This window comes from Labrus mixtus, unplaced genomic scaffold (genome assembly GCF_963584025.1).
Source record: "Labrus mixtus unplaced genomic scaffold, fLabMix1.1 SCAFFOLD_51, whole genome shotgun sequence".
Taxonomy (NCBI): domain Eukaryota; kingdom Metazoa; phylum Chordata; class Actinopteri; order Labriformes; family Labridae; genus Labrus; species Labrus mixtus.
The window spans coordinates 107,501-120,000 of NW_026870359.1; the positions used below are offsets into that span (position 1 = coordinate 107,501).

General features: G+C 43.5%; 22 non-coding genes and 31 pseudogenes across 22 annotated transcripts in view; all 53 read right to left on the minus strand.

The window, feature by feature from the left end:
- Positions 1-97, minus strand: part of LOC132971291 (5S ribosomal RNA) — a 119-nt gene extending 22 nt beyond the window's left edge. The window contains exon 1 of the ribosomal RNA XR_009672588.1: positions 1-97. This exon is cut by the window's left edge and continues 22 nt beyond it. This is a non-coding gene — a ribosomal RNA (5S ribosomal RNA).
- Positions 98-219: 122 nt separating this feature from the next.
- Positions 220-328, minus strand: LOC132970738 (5S ribosomal RNA; annotated as a pseudogene).
- Positions 329-450: 122 nt separating this feature from the next.
- LOC132971095 (5S ribosomal RNA) lies at positions 451-569 on the minus strand. The gene has a single exon (XR_009672412.1). It is a non-coding gene; the product is annotated as a 5S ribosomal RNA (ribosomal RNA).
- A 121-nt stretch (positions 570-690) lies between these two features.
- On the minus strand, positions 691-809 carry LOC132971193 (5S ribosomal RNA). Its single transcript, XR_009672503.1, has one exon. It is a non-coding gene; the product is annotated as a 5S ribosomal RNA (ribosomal RNA).
- Positions 810-930: 121 nt separating this feature from the next.
- LOC132970914 (5S ribosomal RNA) lies at positions 931-1,049 on the minus strand (annotated as a pseudogene).
- A 123-nt stretch (positions 1,050-1,172) lies between these two features.
- Positions 1,173-1,281, minus strand: LOC132970880 (5S ribosomal RNA; annotated as a pseudogene).
- Positions 1,282-1,403: 122 nt separating this feature from the next.
- On the minus strand, positions 1,404-1,522 carry LOC132971011 (5S ribosomal RNA). The gene has a single exon (XR_009672332.1). It is a non-coding gene; the product is annotated as a 5S ribosomal RNA (ribosomal RNA).
- Positions 1,523-1,643: 121 nt separating this feature from the next.
- LOC132970975 (5S ribosomal RNA) lies at positions 1,644-1,762 on the minus strand. The gene has a single exon (XR_009672298.1). It is a non-coding gene; the product is annotated as a 5S ribosomal RNA (ribosomal RNA).
- A 122-nt stretch (positions 1,763-1,884) lies between these two features.
- Positions 1,885-2,003, minus strand: LOC132971183 (5S ribosomal RNA). The gene has a single exon (XR_009672494.1). It is a non-coding gene; the product is annotated as a 5S ribosomal RNA (ribosomal RNA).
- Positions 2,004-2,122: 119 nt separating this feature from the next.
- LOC132970853 (5S ribosomal RNA) lies at positions 2,123-2,231 on the minus strand (annotated as a pseudogene).
- Positions 2,232-2,355: 124 nt separating this feature from the next.
- Positions 2,356-2,464, minus strand: LOC132970858 (5S ribosomal RNA; annotated as a pseudogene).
- Positions 2,465-2,586: 122 nt separating this feature from the next.
- On the minus strand, positions 2,587-2,706 carry LOC132970811 (5S ribosomal RNA; annotated as a pseudogene).
- Positions 2,707-2,829: 123 nt separating this feature from the next.
- On the minus strand, positions 2,830-2,949 carry LOC132970700 (5S ribosomal RNA; annotated as a pseudogene).
- Positions 2,950-3,072: 123 nt separating this feature from the next.
- Positions 3,073-3,191, minus strand: LOC132971039 (5S ribosomal RNA). Its single transcript, XR_009672358.1, has one exon. It is a non-coding gene; the product is annotated as a 5S ribosomal RNA (ribosomal RNA).
- A 119-nt stretch (positions 3,192-3,310) lies between these two features.
- On the minus strand, positions 3,311-3,429 carry LOC132971248 (5S ribosomal RNA). Its single transcript, XR_009672556.1, has one exon. It is a non-coding gene; the product is annotated as a 5S ribosomal RNA (ribosomal RNA).
- Positions 3,430-3,552: 123 nt separating this feature from the next.
- Positions 3,553-3,671, minus strand: LOC132971014 (5S ribosomal RNA). Its single transcript, XR_009672334.1, has one exon. It is a non-coding gene; the product is annotated as a 5S ribosomal RNA (ribosomal RNA).
- Positions 3,672-3,792: 121 nt separating this feature from the next.
- LOC132970694 (5S ribosomal RNA) lies at positions 3,793-3,901 on the minus strand (annotated as a pseudogene).
- Positions 3,902-4,023: 122 nt separating this feature from the next.
- Positions 4,024-4,143, minus strand: LOC132970812 (5S ribosomal RNA; annotated as a pseudogene).
- Positions 4,144-4,266: 123 nt separating this feature from the next.
- On the minus strand, positions 4,267-4,386 carry LOC132970701 (5S ribosomal RNA; annotated as a pseudogene).
- Positions 4,387-4,509: 123 nt separating this feature from the next.
- On the minus strand, positions 4,510-4,628 carry LOC132971041 (5S ribosomal RNA). The gene has a single exon (XR_009672360.1). It is a non-coding gene; the product is annotated as a 5S ribosomal RNA (ribosomal RNA).
- Positions 4,629-4,747: 119 nt separating this feature from the next.
- LOC132971282 (5S ribosomal RNA) lies at positions 4,748-4,866 on the minus strand. The gene has a single exon (XR_009672583.1). It is a non-coding gene; the product is annotated as a 5S ribosomal RNA (ribosomal RNA).
- A 123-nt stretch (positions 4,867-4,989) lies between these two features.
- LOC132970897 (5S ribosomal RNA) lies at positions 4,990-5,098 on the minus strand (annotated as a pseudogene).
- Positions 5,099-5,217: 119 nt separating this feature from the next.
- Positions 5,218-5,336, minus strand: LOC132970990 (5S ribosomal RNA). The gene has a single exon (XR_009672312.1). It is a non-coding gene; the product is annotated as a 5S ribosomal RNA (ribosomal RNA).
- Positions 5,337-5,459: 123 nt separating this feature from the next.
- LOC132970900 (5S ribosomal RNA) lies at positions 5,460-5,568 on the minus strand (annotated as a pseudogene).
- Positions 5,569-5,690: 122 nt separating this feature from the next.
- On the minus strand, positions 5,691-5,810 carry LOC132970726 (5S ribosomal RNA; annotated as a pseudogene).
- A 122-nt stretch (positions 5,811-5,932) lies between these two features.
- On the minus strand, positions 5,933-6,051 carry LOC132971234 (5S ribosomal RNA). The gene has a single exon (XR_009672543.1). It is a non-coding gene; the product is annotated as a 5S ribosomal RNA (ribosomal RNA).
- Positions 6,052-6,173: 122 nt separating this feature from the next.
- LOC132971158 (5S ribosomal RNA) lies at positions 6,174-6,292 on the minus strand. Its single transcript, XR_009672471.1, has one exon. It is a non-coding gene; the product is annotated as a 5S ribosomal RNA (ribosomal RNA).
- Positions 6,293-6,411: 119 nt separating this feature from the next.
- LOC132971436 (5S ribosomal RNA) lies at positions 6,412-6,531 on the minus strand (annotated as a pseudogene).
- Positions 6,532-6,653: 122 nt separating this feature from the next.
- On the minus strand, positions 6,654-6,772 carry LOC132971246 (5S ribosomal RNA). The gene has a single exon (XR_009672554.1). It is a non-coding gene; the product is annotated as a 5S ribosomal RNA (ribosomal RNA).
- A 122-nt stretch (positions 6,773-6,894) lies between these two features.
- LOC132971042 (5S ribosomal RNA) lies at positions 6,895-7,013 on the minus strand. The gene has a single exon (XR_009672361.1). It is a non-coding gene; the product is annotated as a 5S ribosomal RNA (ribosomal RNA).
- Positions 7,014-7,132: 119 nt separating this feature from the next.
- On the minus strand, positions 7,133-7,251 carry LOC132971313 (5S ribosomal RNA). The gene has a single exon (XR_009672606.1). It is a non-coding gene; the product is annotated as a 5S ribosomal RNA (ribosomal RNA).
- A 121-nt stretch (positions 7,252-7,372) lies between these two features.
- Positions 7,373-7,481, minus strand: LOC132970695 (5S ribosomal RNA; annotated as a pseudogene).
- Positions 7,482-7,603: 122 nt separating this feature from the next.
- Positions 7,604-7,723, minus strand: LOC132970708 (5S ribosomal RNA; annotated as a pseudogene).
- Positions 7,724-7,845: 122 nt separating this feature from the next.
- On the minus strand, positions 7,846-7,965 carry LOC132970771 (5S ribosomal RNA; annotated as a pseudogene).
- Positions 7,966-8,088: 123 nt separating this feature from the next.
- Positions 8,089-8,197, minus strand: LOC132970782 (5S ribosomal RNA; annotated as a pseudogene).
- A 122-nt stretch (positions 8,198-8,319) lies between these two features.
- Positions 8,320-8,439, minus strand: LOC132971401 (5S ribosomal RNA; annotated as a pseudogene).
- A 123-nt stretch (positions 8,440-8,562) lies between these two features.
- On the minus strand, positions 8,563-8,671 carry LOC132970814 (5S ribosomal RNA; annotated as a pseudogene).
- Positions 8,672-8,794: 123 nt separating this feature from the next.
- Positions 8,795-8,914, minus strand: LOC132970727 (5S ribosomal RNA; annotated as a pseudogene).
- A 122-nt stretch (positions 8,915-9,036) lies between these two features.
- LOC132971257 (5S ribosomal RNA) lies at positions 9,037-9,155 on the minus strand. Its single transcript, XR_009672565.1, has one exon. It is a non-coding gene; the product is annotated as a 5S ribosomal RNA (ribosomal RNA).
- A 122-nt stretch (positions 9,156-9,277) lies between these two features.
- LOC132971159 (5S ribosomal RNA) lies at positions 9,278-9,396 on the minus strand. Its single transcript, XR_009672472.1, has one exon. It is a non-coding gene; the product is annotated as a 5S ribosomal RNA (ribosomal RNA).
- Positions 9,397-9,515: 119 nt separating this feature from the next.
- LOC132971437 (5S ribosomal RNA) lies at positions 9,516-9,635 on the minus strand (annotated as a pseudogene).
- Positions 9,636-9,757: 122 nt separating this feature from the next.
- Positions 9,758-9,876, minus strand: LOC132971269 (5S ribosomal RNA). Its single transcript, XR_009672576.1, has one exon. It is a non-coding gene; the product is annotated as a 5S ribosomal RNA (ribosomal RNA).
- A 122-nt stretch (positions 9,877-9,998) lies between these two features.
- Positions 9,999-10,117, minus strand: LOC132971043 (5S ribosomal RNA). Its single transcript, XR_009672362.1, has one exon. It is a non-coding gene; the product is annotated as a 5S ribosomal RNA (ribosomal RNA).
- Positions 10,118-10,236: 119 nt separating this feature from the next.
- LOC132971315 (5S ribosomal RNA) lies at positions 10,237-10,355 on the minus strand. Its single transcript, XR_009672608.1, has one exon. It is a non-coding gene; the product is annotated as a 5S ribosomal RNA (ribosomal RNA).
- A 121-nt stretch (positions 10,356-10,476) lies between these two features.
- On the minus strand, positions 10,477-10,585 carry LOC132970697 (5S ribosomal RNA; annotated as a pseudogene).
- Positions 10,586-10,707: 122 nt separating this feature from the next.
- LOC132970709 (5S ribosomal RNA) lies at positions 10,708-10,827 on the minus strand (annotated as a pseudogene).
- Positions 10,828-10,949: 122 nt separating this feature from the next.
- Positions 10,950-11,069, minus strand: LOC132970773 (5S ribosomal RNA; annotated as a pseudogene).
- A 123-nt stretch (positions 11,070-11,192) lies between these two features.
- Positions 11,193-11,301, minus strand: LOC132970783 (5S ribosomal RNA; annotated as a pseudogene).
- A 122-nt stretch (positions 11,302-11,423) lies between these two features.
- LOC132970752 (5S ribosomal RNA) lies at positions 11,424-11,543 on the minus strand (annotated as a pseudogene).
- Positions 11,544-11,665: 122 nt separating this feature from the next.
- LOC132970698 (5S ribosomal RNA) lies at positions 11,666-11,774 on the minus strand (annotated as a pseudogene).
- A 122-nt stretch (positions 11,775-11,896) lies between these two features.
- Positions 11,897-12,016, minus strand: LOC132970710 (5S ribosomal RNA; annotated as a pseudogene).
- Positions 12,017-12,138: 122 nt separating this feature from the next.
- LOC132970774 (5S ribosomal RNA) lies at positions 12,139-12,258 on the minus strand (annotated as a pseudogene).
- A 123-nt stretch (positions 12,259-12,381) lies between these two features.
- Positions 12,382-12,490, minus strand: LOC132970784 (5S ribosomal RNA; annotated as a pseudogene).
- Positions 12,491-12,500: the final 10 nt, after the last annotated feature.

The following is a 12,500-nucleotide window of genomic DNA, read 5'->3' on the forward strand; positions in this document are numbered from 1 at the left end:
CAGGCGGTCTCCCATCCAAGTACTAACCAGGCCCGACCCTGCTTAGCTTCCGAGATCGGACAAGATCAGGCGTGTTCAGGGTGGTTTGGCTGTAAGCCATTATTGTGTGCAGACAGGGGCCTTTTAAAGATGTCATGCCCTTGATTCTGGCTGAATTTTTGGACATGTGAATATGTCTCTATATGATAAAAAAAAAACATATCATCAAAAAAATGAAAAAGCTTACAGCACCTGGTATTCCCAGGCGGTCTCCCATCCAAGTACTAACCAGGCCCGACCCTGCTTAGCTTCCAAGATCGGACGAGTTCAGGGTGGTTTGGCCATAAGCCATTATTGTGTGCAGAAAGGGGCCTTTTAAAGATGTCATGCCCTTGATTCTGGCTGAATTATTGGACATGTGAATATGTCTCTATATGATAAAAAAAAAACATATGATCAAAAAAATGAAAAAACTTACAGCACCTGGTATTCCCAGGCGGTCTCCCATCCAAGTACTAACCAGGCCCTACCCTGCTTAGCTTCCGAGATCGGACGAGATCAAGCGTGTTCAGGGTGGTATGGCCATAAGCCATTATTGTGTGCAGACAGGGGCCTTTTAAAGATGTCATGCCCTTGATTCTGGCTGAATTTTTGGACATGTGAATATGTCTTTATATGATAAAAAATAACATATGATCAAAAAAATGAAAACGCTTACAGCACCTGGTATTCCCAGGTGGTCTCCCATCCAAGTACTAACCAGTCCCGACCCTGCTTAGCTTCCGAAATCGGACGAGATCGGGCGTGTTCAGGGTGGTATGGCCGTAAGCCATTATTGTGTGCAGACAGGGGCCTTTTAAAGATGTCATGCCCTTGATTCTGGCTGAATTTGTGGACATGTGAATATGTCTCTCTATGATAAAAAAAACATATGATCAAAAAAATAAAAAAAGCTTACAGCATCTGGTATTCCCAGGCGGTCTCCCATTCAATTACTAACCAGGCACGACCCTGCTTAGCTTCCGAGATGGGACGAGATGGGTCGTGTTAAGGGTGGTATGGCCGTAAGCCATTATTGTGTGCAGACAGGGGACTTTTAAAGATGTTATGCCCTTGATTCTGGCTGAATTTTTGGACATGTGAATATGTCTCTATATGATAAAAAAAAAAACATATGATCAAAAAAATGAAAAAGCTTACAGCACCTGGTATTCCCAGGCGGTCTCCCATCCAAGTACTAACCAGGCCCGAACCTGCTTAGCTTCCAAGATCTGACGAGTTCAGGGTGGTTTGGCCGTAAGCCATTATTGTGTGCAGAAAGGGGCCTTTTAAAGATGTCATGCCCTTGATTCTGGCTGAATTTTTGGACATGTGAATATGTCTCTATATGATAAAAAAAAAACATATGATCAAAAAAATGAAAAAACTTACAGCACCTGGTATTCCCAGGCGGTCTCCCATCCAAGTACTAACCAGGCCCTACCCTGCTTATCTTCCGAGATCGGACGAGATCAGGCGTGTTCAGGGTGGTATGGCCGTAAGCCATTATTGTGGGCAGAGAGGGGCCTTTTAAAGATGTCATGCCCTTGATTCTGGCTGAATTTTTGGACATGTGAATATGTCTCTATATGATAAAAAAAACATATGATCAAAAAAAATGAAAAAGCTTACAGCACCTGGTATTCCCAGGCGGTCTCCCATCCAAGTACTAACCAGGCCCGACCCTGCTTAGCTTCCGAGATCGGACGAGATCGGGCGTGTTCAGGGTGGTATGGCCGTAAGCCATTATTGTGTGCAGAAAGGGGCCTTTTAAAGATGTCATGCCCTTGATTCTGGCTGAATTTTTGGACATGTGAATATGTCTCTATATGATAAAAAAAAACATATGATCAAACAAAATGAAAAAGCTTACAGCACCTGGTATTCCCAGGCGGTCTCCCATCCAAGTACTAACCAGGCCCGACCCTGCTTAGCTTCTGAGATTGAACGAGATCGGGCGTGTTCAGGGTGGTATGGCCGTAAGCCATTATTGTGTGCAGACAGGGGCCTTTTAAAGATGTCATGCCCTTGATTCTGGCTGAATTTTTGGACATGTGAATATGTCTCTATATGATAAAAAAAAACATGATCAAAAAAATGAAAAAGCTTACAGCACCTGGTATTCCCAGGCGGTCTCCCATCCAAGTACTAACCAGGCCTTAACCTGCTTAGCTTCTGAGATCGAGCGTGTTCATGGTGGTATGGCCGTAAGCCATTATTGTCTGCAGACAGGGGCCTTTTAAAGATGTCATGCCCTTGATTCTGGCTGAATTTTTGGACATGTGAATATGTCTCTCTATGAAAAAAAAAAAAACATATGATCAAAAAAATAAAAAAAGCTTACAGCGTCTGGTATTCCCAGGCGGTCTCCCATCCAAGTACTAACCAGGCCCGACCCTGCTTAGCTTCCAAGATCGGACGAGTTCAGGGTGGTTTGGCCGTAAGCCATTATTGTGTGCAGAAAGGGGCCTTTTAAGATGTCATGCCCTTGATTCTGGCTGAATTTTTGGACATGTGAATATGTCTCTATATGATAAAAAAAAAAACATATGATCAAAAAAATGAAACAGCTTACAGCATTTGGTATTCCACAGGCGGTCTCCCATCCAAGTACTAACGAGGCCCGACCCTGCATAGCTTCCGAGATCGGACGAGATCTGGCGTGTTCAGGGTGGTATGGCCGTAAGCCATTATTGTGTGCAGAAAGGGGCCTTTTAAAGATGTCATGCCCTTGATTTTGGCTGAATTTTTGGACATGTGAATATGTCTCTATATGATAAAAAAAAAAACATATGATCAAAAAAATGAAAAAACTTACAGCACCTGGTATTCCACAGGCGGTCTCCCATCCAAGTACTAACCAGGCACTACCCTGGTTAGTTTCCGAGATCGGACGAGATCGGACGAGTTCAGGGTGGTATGACCGTAAGCCATTATTGTGTGCAGAAAGGGGCCTTTTAAAGATGTCATGCCCTTGATTCTGGTTGAATTTTTGGACATGTGAATATGTCTCTATATGATAAAAAAAAATCATATGATCAAAAAAAATTAAAAAGCTTACAGCACCTGGTATTCCCAGGCGGTCTCCCATCCAAGTACTAACCAGGCCCGACCCTGCTTAGCTTCTGAGATCGAACGAGATCGGGCGTGTTCAGGGTGGTATGGCCGTAAGCCGTTATTGTGTGCAGACAGGGGCCTTTTAAAGATGTCATGCCCTTGATTCTGGCTGAATTTTTGGACATGTGAATATGTCTCTATATGATAAAAAAAAACATGATCAAAAAAATGAAAAAGCTTACAGCACCTGGTATTCCCAGGCGGTCTCCCATCCAAGTACTAACCAGGCCTTAACCTGCTTAGCTTCTGAGATCGAACGAGATCGGGCGTGTTCAGGGTGGTATGGCCGTAAGCCATTATTGTGTGCAGAAAGGGGCCTTTTAAAGATGTCATGCCCTTGATTCTGGCTGAATTTTTGGACATGTGAATATGTCTCTCTATGATAAAAAAAAATCATATGATCAAAAAAAATTAAAAAGCTTACAGCACCTGGTATTCCCAGGCGGTCTCCCATCCAAGTACTAACCAGGCCCGACCCTGCTTAGCTTCTGAGATCGGACGAGATCGGGCGTGTTCAGGGTGGTATGGCTGTAAGCCATTATTGTGTGCAGAAAGGGGCCTTTTAAAGATGTCATGCCCTTGATTCTGGCTGAATTTTTGGACATGTGAATATGTCTCTATATGATAAAAAAAAACATATGATCAAAAAAATGAAAGAGCTTACAGCACCTGGTATTCCCAGGCGGTCTCCCATCCAAGTACTAACCAGGCCCGACCCTGCTTAGCTTCCAAGATCGGACGAGTTCAGGGTGGTTTGGCCGTAAGCCATTATTGTGTGCAGAAAGGGGCCTTTTAAGATGTCATGCCCTTGATTCCAGCTGAATTTTTGGACATGTGAATATGTCTCCATATGATAAAAAAAAAAACATATGATCAAAAAAATGAAACAGCTTACAGCATTTGGTATTCCACAGGCGGTCTCCCATCCAAGTACTAACGAGGCCCGACCCTGCATAGCTTCCGAGATCGGACGAGATCTGGCGTGTTCAGGGTGGTATGGCCGTAAGCCATTATTGTGTGCAGAAAGGGGCCTTTTAAAGATGTCATGGCCTTGATTTTGGCTGAATTTTTGGACATGTGAATATGTCTCTATATGATAAAAAAAAAAACATATGATCAAAAAAATGAAAAAACTTACAGCACCTGGTATTCCACAGGCGGTCTCCCATCCAAGTACTAACCAGGCACTACCCTGGTTAGTTTCCGAGATCGGACGAGATCGGACGAGTTCAGGGTGGTATGACCGTAAGCCATTATTGTGTGCAGAAAGGGGCCTTTTAAAGATGTCATGCCCTTGATTCTGGTTGAATTTTTGGACATGTGAATATGTCTCTATATGATAAAAAAAAATCATATGATCAAAAAAAATTAAAAAGCTTACAGCACCTGGTATTCCCAGGCGGTCTCCCATCCAAGTACTAACCAGGCCCGACCCTGCTTAGCTTCTGAGATCGAACGAGATCGGGCGTGTTCAGGGTGGTATGGCCGTAAGCCATTATTGTGTGCAGACAGGGGCCTTTTAAAGATGTCATGCCCTTGATTCTGGCTGAATTTTTGGACATGTGAATATGTCTCTATATGATAAAAAAAAACATGATCAAAAAAATGAAAAAGCTTACAGCACCTGGTATTCCCAGGCGGTCTCCCATCCAAGTACTAACCAGGCCTTAACCTACTTAGCTTCTGAGATCGAACGAGATCGGGCGTGTTCAGGGTGGTATGGCCGTAAGCCATTATTGTCTGTAGACAGGGGCCTTTTAAAGATGTCATGCCCTTGATTCTGGCTGAATTTTTGGACATGTGAATATGTCTCTCTATGAAAAAAAAAAAACATATGATCAAAAAAATAAAAAAAGCTTACAGTGTCTGGTATTCCCAGGCGGTCTCCCATCCAAGTACTAACCAGGCCCGACCCTGCTTAGCTTCCAAGATCGGACGAGTTCAGGGTGGTTTGGCCGTAAGCCATTATTGTGTGCAGACAGGGGCCTTTTAAAGATGTCATGCCCTTGATTCTGGCTGAATTATTGGACATGTGAATATGTCTCTATATGATAAAAAAAAACATGATCAAAAAAATGAAAAAGCTTACAGCACCTGGTATTCCCAGGCGGTCTCCCATCCAAGTACTAACCAGGCCCGACCCTGCTTAGCTTCTGAGATCGAATGAGATCGGGCGTGTTCAGGGTGGTATGGCCGTAAGCCATTATTGTCTGCAGACAGGGGCCTTTTAAAGATGTCATGCCCTTGATTCTGGCTGAATTTTTGGACATGTGAATATGTCTCTCTATGATAAAAAAAAAACATATGATCAAAAAAATAAAAAAAGCTTACAGCATCTGGTATTCCCAGGCGGTCTCCCATCCAAGTACTAACCAGGCCCGAACCTGCTTAGCTTCCAAGATCGGACGAGTTCAGGGTGGTTTGGCTGTAAGCCATTATTGTGTGCAGAAAGGGGCCTTTTAAAGATGTCATGCCCTTGATTCTGGCTGAATTTTTGGACATGTGAATATGTCTCTATATGATAAAAAAAAAACATATGATCAAAAAAATGAAACAGCTTACAGCATTTGGTATTCCACAGGCGGTCTCCCATCCAAGTACTAATGAGGCCCGACCCTGCATAGCTTCCGAGATCGGACGAGATCGGGCGTGTTCAGGGTGGTATGGCCGTAAGCCATTATTGTGTGCAGAAAGGGGCCTTTTAAAGATGTCATGCCCTTGATTCTGGCTGAATTATTGGATATGTGAATATGTCTCTATATGATAAAAAAAAAACATATGATCAAAAAAATGAAAAAACTTACAGCACCTGGTATTCCCAGGCGGTCTCCCATCCAAGTACTAACCAGGCCCTACCCTGCTTAGCTTCCGAGATCGGACGAGATCGGGCGTGTTCAGGGTGGTATGGCCGTAAGCCATTATTGTGTGCAGAAAGGGGCCTTTTAAAGATGTCATGCCCTTGATTCTGGCTGAATTTTTGGACATGTGAATATGTCTCTATATGATAAAAAAAAACATATGATCAAACAAAATGAAAAAGCTTACATCACCTGGTATTCCCAGGCGGTCTCCCATCCAAGTACTAACCAGGCCCGACCCTGCTTAGCTTCTGAGATCGAACGAGATCGGGCGTGTTCAGGGTGGTATGGCCGTAAGCCATTATTGTGTGCAGACAGGGGCCTTTTAAAGATGTCATGCCCTTGATTCTGGCTGAATTTTTGGACATGTGAATATGTCTCTATATGATAAAAAAAAACATGATCAAAAAAATGAAAAAGGTTACAGCACCTGGTATTCCACAGGCGGTCTCCCATCCAAGTACTAATGAGGCCCGACCCTGCATAGCTTCCGAGATCGGACGAGATCGGGCGTGTTCAGGGTGGTATGGCCGTAAGCCATTATTGTGTGCAGAAAGGGGCCTTTTAAAGATGTCATGCCCTTGATTCTGGCTGAATTATTGGATATGTGAATATGTCTCTATATGATAAAAAAAAAACATATGATCAAAAAAATGAAAAAACTTACAGCACCTGGTATTCCCAGGCGGTCTCCCATCCAAGTACTAACCAGGCCCTACCCTGCTTAGCTTCCGAGATCGGACGAGATCGGGCGTGTTCAGGGTGGTATGGCCGTAAGCCATTATTGTGTGCAGAAAGGGGCCTTTTAAAGATGTCATGCCCTTGATTCTGGCTGAATTTTTGGACATGTGAATATGTCTCTATATGATAAAAAAAAACATATGATCAAACAAAATGAAAAAGCTTACAGCACCTGGTATTCCCAGGCGGTCTCCCATCCAAGTACTAACCAGGCCCGACCCTGCTTAGCTTCTGAGATCGAACGAGATCGGGCGTGTTCAGGGTGGTATGGCCGTAAGCCATTATTGTGTGCAGAAAGGGGCCTTTTAAAGATGTCATGCCCTTGATTCTGGCTGAATTTTTGGACATGTGAATATGTCTCTATATGATAAAAAAAAACATGATCAAAAAAATGAAAAAGGTTACAGCACCTGGTATTCCCAGGCGGTCTCCCATCCAAGTACTAACCAGGCCTTAACCTGCTTAGCTTCTGAGATCGAACGAGATCGGGCGTGTTCAGGGTGGTATGGCCGTAAGCCATTATTGTCTGCAGACAGGGGCCTTTTAAAGATGTCATGCCCTTGATTCTGGCTGAATTTTTGGACATGTGAATATGTCTCTATATGATAAAAAAAAACATATGATCAAAAAAATGAAAAAGCTTACAGCACCTGGTATTCCCAGGCGGTCTCCCATCCAAGTACTAACCAGGCCCGACCCTGCTTAGCTTCCAAGATCGGACGAGTTCAGGGTGGTTTGGCCGTAAGCCATTATTGTGTGCAGAAAGGGGCCTTTTAAGATGTCATGCCCTTGATTCTGGCTGAATTTTTGGACATGTGAATATGTCTCTATATGATAAAAAAAAAAACATATGATAAAAAAAATGAAACAGCTTACAGCATTTGGTATTCCACAGGCGGTCTCCCATCCAAGTACTAACGAGGCCCGACCCTGCATAGCTTCCGAGATCGGACGAGATCGGGCGTGTTCAGGGTGGTATGGCCGTAAGCCATTATTGTGTGCAGAAAGGGGCCTTTTAAAGATGTCATGCCCTTGATTCTGGCTGAATTTTTGTACATGTGAATATGTCTCTCTATGATAAAAAAAAAACACATGATCAAAAAAATTAAACAGCTTACAGCATCTGGTATTCCACAGGCGGTCTCCCATCCAAGTACTAACCAGGCACTACCCTGGTTAGTTTCCGAGATCGGACGAGATCGGACGAGTTCAGGGTGGTATGACCGTAAGCCATTATTGTGTGCAGAAAGGGGCCTTTTAAAGATGTCATGCCCTTGATTCTGGTTGAATTTTTGGACATGTGAATATGTCTCTATATGATCAAAAAAAATCATATGATCAAAAAAAATTAAAAAGCTTACAGCACCTGGTATTCCCAGGCGGTCTCCCATCCAAGTACTAACCAGGCCCGACCCTGCTTAGCTTCCGAGATCGGACGAGTTCAGGGTGGTATGTCCTTAAGCCATTATTGTATGCAGAAAGGGGTCTTTTAAATATGTCATGCCCTTGATTCTGGCTGAATTTTTGGACATGTGAATATGTCTCTCTATGATAAAAAAAAAACACATGATCAAAAAAATGAAAAAGCTTACAGCATCTGGTATTCCACAGGCGGTCTCCCATCCAAGTACTAACCAGGCACGACCCTGCTTAGCTTCTGAGATCGAATGAGATCGGGCGTGTTCAGGGTGGTATGGCCGTAAGCCATTATTGTCTGCAGACAGGGGCCTTTTAAAGATGTCATGCCCTTGATTCTGGCTGAATTTTTGGACATGTGAATATGTCTCTCTATGATAAAAAAAAAACATATGATCAAAAAAATAAAAAAAGCTTACAGCACCTGGTATTCCCAGGCGGTCTCCCATCCAAGTACTAACCAGGCCCGAACCTGCTTAGCTTCCAAGATCGGACGAGTTCAGGGTGGTTTGGCTGTAAGCCATTATTGTGTGCAGAAAGGGGCCTTTTAAAGATGTCATGCCCTTGATTCTGGCTGAATTTTTGGACATGTGAATATGTCTCTATATGATAAAAAAAAAAACATATGATCAAAAAAATGAAACAGCTTACAGCATTTGGTATTCCACAGGCGGTCTCCCATCCAAGTACTAATGAGGCCCGACCCTGCATAGCTTCCGAGATCGGACGAGATCGGGCGTGTTCAGGGTGGTATGGCCGTAAGCCATTATTGTGTGCAGAAAGGGGCCTTTTAAAGATGTCATGCCCTTGATTCTGGCTGAATTATTGGATATGTGAATATGTCTCTATATGATAAAAAAAAAACATATGATCAAAAAAATGAAAAAACTTACAGCACCTGGTATTCCCAGGCGGTCTCCCATCCAAGTACTAACCAGGCCCTACCCTGCTTAGCTTCCGAGATCGGACGAGATCGGGCGTGTTCAGGGTGGTATGGCCGTAAGCCATTATTGTGTGCAGAAAGGGGCCTTTTAAAGATGTCATGCCCTTGATTCTGGCTGAATTTTTGGACATGTGAATATGTCTCTATATGATAAAAAAAAACATATGATCAAACAAAATGAAAAAGCTTACATCACCTGGTATTCCCAGGCGGTCTCCCATCCAAGTACTAACCAGGCCCGACCCTGCTTAGCTTCTGAGATCGAACGAGATCGGGCGTGTTCAGGGTGGTATGGCCGTAAGCCATTATTGTGTGCAGACAGGGGCCTTTTAAAGATGTCATGCCCTTGATTCTGGCTGAATTTTTGGACATGTGAATATGTCTCTATATGATAAAAAAAAACATGATCAAAAAAATGAAAAAGGTTACAGCACCTGGTATTCCACAGGCGGTCTCCCATCCAAGTACTAATGAGGCCCGACCCTGCATAGCTTCCGAGATCGGACGAGATCGGGCGTGTTCAGGGTGGTATGGCCGTAAGCCATTATTGTGTGCAGAAAGGGGCCTTTTAAAGATGTCATGCCCTTGATTCTGGCTGAATTATTGGATATGTGAATATGTCTCTATATGATAAAAAAAAAACATATGATCAAAAAAATGAAAAAACTTACAGCACCTGGTATTCCCAGGCGGTCTCCCATCCAAGTACTAACCAGGCCCTACCCTGCTTAGCTTCCGAGATCGGACGAGATCGGGCGTGTTCAGGGTGGTATGGCCGTAAGCCATTATTGTGTGCAGAAAGGGGCCTTTTAAAGATGTCATGCCCTTGATTCTGGCTGAATTTTTGGACATGTGAATATGTCTCTATATGATAAAAAAAAACATATGATCAAACAAAATGAAAAAGCTTACAGCACCTGGTATTCCCAGGCGGTCTCCCATCCAAGTACTAACCAGGCCCGACCCTGCTTAGCTTCTGAGATCGAACGAGATCGGGCGTGTTCAGGGTGGTATGGCCGTAAGCCATTATTGTGTGCAGAAAGGGGCCTTTTAAAGATGTCATGCCCTTGATTCTGGCTGAATTTTTGGACATGTGAATATGTCTCTATATGATAAAAAAAAACATGATCAAAAAAATGAAAAAGGTTACAGCACCTGGTATTCCCAGGCGGTCTCCCATCCAAGTACTAACCAGGCCTTAACCTGCTTAGCTTCTGAGATCGAACGAGATCGGGCGTGTTCAGGGTGGTATGGCCGTAAGCCATTATTGTCTGCAGACAGGGGCCTTTTAAAGATGTCATGCCCTTGATTCTGGCTGAATTTTTGGACATGTGAATATGTCTCTATATGATAAAAAAAAACATATGATCAAAAAAATGAAAAAGCTTACAGCACCTGGTATTCCCAGGCGGTCTCCCATCCAAGTACTAACCAGGCCCGACCCTGCTTAGCTTCCAAGATCGGACGAGTTCAGGGTGGTTTGGCCGTAAGCCATTATTGTGTGCAGAAAGGGGCCTTTTAAGATGTCATGCCCTTGATTCTGGCTGAATTTTTGGACATGTGAATATGTCTCTATATGATAAAAAAAAAAACATATGATAAAAAAAATGAAACAGCTTACAGCATTTGGTATTCCACAGGCGGTCTCCCATCCAAGTACTAACGAGGCCCGACCCTGCATAGCTTCCGAGATCGGACGAGATCGGGCGTGTTCAGGGTGGTATGGCCGTAAGCCATTATTGTGTGCAGAAAGGGGCCTTTTAAAGATGTCATGCCCTTGATTCTGGCTGAATTTTTGTACATGTGAATATGTCTCTCTATGATAAAAAAAAAACACATGATCAAAAAAATTAAACAGCTTACAGCATCTGGTATTCCACAGGCGGTCTCCCATCCAAGTACTAACCAGGCACTACCCTGGTTAGTTTCCGAGATCGGACGAGATCGGACGAGTTCAGGGTGGTATGACCGTAAGCCATTATTGTGTGCAGAAAGGGGCCTTTTAAAGATGTCATGCCCTTGATTCTGGTTGAATTTTTGGACATGTGAATATGTCTCTATATGATCAAAAAAAATCATATGATCAAAAAAAATTAAAAAGCTTACAGCACCTGGTATTCCCAGGCGGTCTCCCATCCAAGTACTAACCAGGCCCGACCCTGCTTAGCTTCCGAGATCGGACGAGTTCAGGGTGGTATGTCCTTAAGCCATTATTGTATGCAGAAAGGGGTCTTTTAAATATGTCATGCCCTTGATTCTGGCTGAATTTTTGGACATGTGAATATGTCTCTCTATGATAAAAAAAAAACACATGATCAAAAAAATGAAACAGCTTACAGCATCTGGTATTCCACAGGCGGTCTCCCATCCAAGTACTAACCAGGCACGACCCTGCTTAGTTTCCGAGATCGGACGAGATCGGATGAGTTCAGCGTGGTATGACCGTAAGCCATTATTGTGTGCAGAAAGGGGCCTTTTAAAGATGTCATGCCCTTGATTCTGGTTGAATTTTTGGACATGTGAATATGTCTCTATATGATAAAAAAAAAACATATGATCAAAAAAATGAAAAAGCTTACAGCACCTGGTATTCCCAGGCGGTCTCCCATCCAAGTACTAACCAGGCCCGACCCTGCTTAGCTTCCAAGATCGGACGAGTTCAGGGTGGTTTGGCCGTAAGCCATTATTGTGTGCAGAAAGGGGCCTTTTAAGATGTCATGCCCTTGATTCTGGCTGAATTTTTGGACATGTGAATATGTCTCTATATGATAAAAAAAAAAACATATGATCAAAAAAATGAAACAGCTTACAGCATTTGGTATTCCACAGGCGGTCTCCCATCCAAGTACTAACGAGGCCCGACCCTGCATAGCTTCCGAGATCGGACGAGATCGGGCGTGTTCAGGGTGGTATGGCCGTAAGCCATTATTGTGTGCAGAAAGGGGCCTTTTAAAGATGTCATGCCCTTGATTCTGGCTGAATTTTTGTACATGTGAATATGTCTCTCTATGATAAAAAAAAAACACATGATCAAAAAAATTAAACAGCTTACAGCATCTGGTATTCCACAGGCGGTCTCCCATCCAAGTACTAACCAGGCACTACCCTGGTTAGTTTCCGAGATCGGACGAGATCGGACGAGTTCAGGGTGGTATGACCGTAAGCCATTATTGTGTGCAGAAAGGGGCCTTTTAAAGATGTCATGCCCTTGATTCTGGTTGAATTTTTGGACATGTGAATATGTCTCTATATGATCAAAAAAAATCATATGATCAAAAAAAATTAAAAAGCTTACAGCACCTGGTATTCCCAGGCGGTCTCCCATCCAAGTACTAACCAGGCCCGACCCTGCTTAGCTTCCGAGATCGGACGAGTTCAGGGTGGTATGTCCTTAAGCCATTATTGTA